The sequence below is a fragment of the Mirounga leonina genome, unplaced genomic scaffold (genome assembly GCF_011800145.1).
Source record: "Mirounga leonina isolate KUSES-001 unplaced genomic scaffold, KU_Mleo_1.0 Mir_180, whole genome shotgun sequence".
Lineage (NCBI taxonomy): Eukaryota > Metazoa > Chordata > Mammalia > Carnivora > Phocidae > Mirounga > Mirounga leonina.
Genome location: NW_023270469.1, coordinates 26,465,178 through 26,468,984, shown reverse-complemented (window position 1 = coordinate 26,468,984; position 3,807 = coordinate 26,465,178).

Below are 3,807 nucleotides of genomic sequence, written 5' to 3'. Positions count from 1 at the left end.
TTGTGAATCCAGATAGTCTGTGCGTGTCCAACTCACACAGGACTTGCCCAATTTTCTGTTGTAGGCAGGGAAGGTGCGTCCTGTAAGGGGGTCTGCCGAAGATATGAGTGTATGAGAGAAGATGAAAGGCTTCTTTCCTTCATCTTATCGTTCAAGAGTATATACTTTTAGATTAAGGCCAGATGCTAGAAGAGTCCTTGGCAAAGCAATTTTGAAATACTCTGGAAAAGGATTAAAAATAAACCGGAAGCCAAAGTTTTAATATTAAGTCATTATTTTATATCTAATGGCTTGAAATAGCCATGCATTTGGGGGAGTCGATTAAAGCTATCAGCTCATTTTGTCCACTTGGGTGTTCATGTGTTATTATGACGCCCTTGGGAAGTAAGAGGTGTCTTGGAGTCATTGTTACTTAGTCATTGTTTTCTTTAGTATAAAGCTGGAAGTAAACAAGGTGTGATTTATCTGATTGAAGCAGGACCACACAGAGAGATGAAATTCAGGACCAGTGTCAAGACGCCTCGTGAATCTCATTTTCTATTCTGTGTGCAGACGACCAAAGCATCTCTCTTACTAAACAGAAGCCCTAAGTGTCACTCCGTAGCATTTTTAACAAAAAGATGTACCATACCTTAGAACTTTATGCTTGTGATATTTTCAGGCAGGCTTAAAAAAAAAAAAAATCTATGGAGGTTCAGACGCAATTTTTCAAGTTTGTGAAAATTCGGTTAGAAAAGAAAAAAATCTAGGGGCACCTGGGTGGTTCAGTCTGTTAAGTGTCTGCCTTCGGCTCAGGTCATGATCTCAGGGTCCTGGGATTAAGCCCTTCATGGGGGGCACCCCCCCTGCTCAGCAGTGAGCCTGCTTCTCCCTCTCCCTTTGTCTCTACCCCCTCTCACTATTGCTCTCTCAAATAAATCTTAAAAAAAAAAAAAAGAAAAAATCTAAAGAATTTAGATTCCCTGGAGGCAGTGATCTTAAACTTTTGTTTTGTGTGAGGAAAACAGTCACATAAAATTAAGCTCTGTGAGAGAGGTTCTGTGAGGATTTCATTTCGCTTCTTTTTTTTCCCCTCGATGAAACACTAATCCCCAAATCCCAAATTGTTCTCCCCTCAGATGTCATGATAAGTAAGCCACTTTTTATCTGCTTTGTAACAAGCAGAAAGCAATAGTACTGAGTGATCAAATGGTACAAGGGATTAGCAGAGAGGTTAGCCATGAGCTTGAGAGGTTTATACCTGTACCTCCATTAGTCTGAAACGGGGTCCCTTATCGGTGGAGACAGGAACCCGGTTAACCAATTCAAGGCAACTACTGTGACATTTCCTTGGTAATTGGTGGTCCCAGCAGAAAGGTTAAATTGTAAATAAGCACAGAAATGAAACCCCGTTTTCACTCATCAAGTGATGCCCTACAGATCAGTTTCATTGAGATAAATTACCTTATAAATAACGACAATGCAAACTTACACCCCATCAACTGAGATAAATTTCTCTGTGTGTATCTGTGAAGGCATTGACTTTTCGGTTACTGAGGGAATTATTTTAAAGCACTTACTAACATGCTCAGTGGGTACGTGGTGGTACTTCAAGAATCTGAAAGTCAGTATAGTCTTTTAAACTACAGTTACTACCCTTTGTTTTGTGAAGGACACAAAATTGATGCTTCTGGAATAGAAGATGCTGGGTAGAGGTGGGTGGAATGAGGTTTTCATGTTCCTTCACGGCACGATGTTAAAATTCCAAAGATTTCCAATGATTCACTCTTGTTTGTAATGGGCAATTTTTAAAGGGGGAAATTTCATTAAAGGAGAGAGAAATTTATTTTCCTCCTTCGCTTAGTGATGAAAATCTCGGAGTAAAACACCCTGGGAAAATACCTGGGATTCGTGACTTCTTTTAAGAATGAGTCATCTGTTGTGCGGGCACGCAGCAAGGCATTTTTGATCTAGAAATTCATGTGCTTTGGTTTCGGGAAATTTCCTGTTATTTCTCTGATATTGTCCTTCCCTCCATTGTCTTGGTTCTCTCCGGAATTCCTTTGGATCTGTTTTTTGGAATTCCTAATTTGATTCTCTTTCTTTTCTCTTCTAGGTATCATTTCTATCTTTTTGTTCTAGCTCCTGAGAAATTTCCTCAACTGTACCTTCCAGTCCCACCTATTGATTTCCCCCCTCACATTATATTTTTAATTCCCCAGAGATTTTTCTTGTTTTTGAATATATATTTATTAAACAGCATTCCAAGCGTGCAATTGCATCTCATCTCTCTGGGACTACTAATGATAGGGTCTGGGTTTTTTTCTTCCTTTCTCTTCTGCTGTCTGAATTGCCTGTTTTCTCTTTTTCCCTGTTTGCTTTGTGTTGGTATCTATTTTTCAGCTAGAGCCTTCCTATTATTCTTGACTTTCTGTTCATATTTAAGGATGGGGCACTACAAAGGCAATTGGAAATTGCTTGTGTGGGTGGAGCTTGTGGTGGATTTCCTGCCCAGGGGATGGAGTGGGACCCAGACATTTCACTGGAAAGCCTTCACTTCAGGTTTTACTAGGTCCTTTCTCTTGAACTGGTCAGTTTCCCCACAAGTGAATAGTCCTCTCTCCCACTAAGGTTGGGTATAATCCCGACTGCCAATATTTAGAGACCTACAAGAGAGAAAGAGGCCAGAGGTCTCATTGCTCTGAGTCAGAGTTGGACTTAGTCCCCGTTTGGGGTTCCAAGCCTCATCAGCCCACACCTCCGCACCAGGTCTTTCTACGTCCAGATTTTTTGACGCCTTTTGTCTGATGTTTTTCCTCTTCTATTATTTTTATCCTTATCGGTTTTTACTTTTTAAACCCTTTACAGTCATTTCTGTCTTTTTTTTTTTTTTCCAAAGATTTTATTTATTTGATAGAGTCAGTGAGCACAAGCGGGCGGAATGGCAGAGGGAGAAGGAGAAGCAAGCTCCCCACGGAGCAGGGAGCCTGATGCGGGCTCGATCCCGTGTCCCTGGGATCATGACCTGAGCCGAAGGCAGACGCTTAGCCGACTGACCCACCCAGGTGTCCCCTTTACAGTCATTTCATTCGGGTTCAGGAAGGGATGAAAATAAATGTGTATGCTGAAGACTTCATGCTTAACTAGAAGTCCGACACATTCCTATTTTACTTTGAGAGGATTAGTGCAAAGCACATATATTAGGAGCAATAATTGCTCCATCAGCTCCAGTGAGCCCAAGTGGGAAAGAGTAAAGAAAACACATGTGCCAAAAAGATGTCTACATTCCACCTGGAGTGTGGAATAGCGATTCTAAGTAGACTGCACTAAGTTAGATAAATATATTGTAGTCCCAGAGCAATTTTTAAAAAAAATTGTAGAATAGTTCCTTGAATAGAAAACTAGAACTTTTTTGTATAGAACTAAAACTAGTATGTCCTAGTATATAAATAAAAAAATCTCTTTGTATGGAAGAACTATACAAAGAAATATAATGAAACACCCAATAGATAAATTGAAATAGTATAAGAAAAATGTCCAAATAACCTAAAAGAAGGCAAGGAAGGGCAAATAAAGAAAAAATGGAGAGGACAAACAGAAAGCAGGTAATAAAATGGTAGACCTAAATTCAAAGATATTAATAATTATCTTAAATGTAAATAGTCTCAACATACCGATTAAAAAACAGAAATTGCTAAATTGGAGTTTTAAAAAGATCCAGTGATATGCTGCCTATAGAAACGTACTTTATGGGGCGCCTGGGTGGCTCAGTCGTTAAGCATCTGCCTTCGGCTCAGGTCATGATCCCAGGGTCCTGGGATCGAGCCC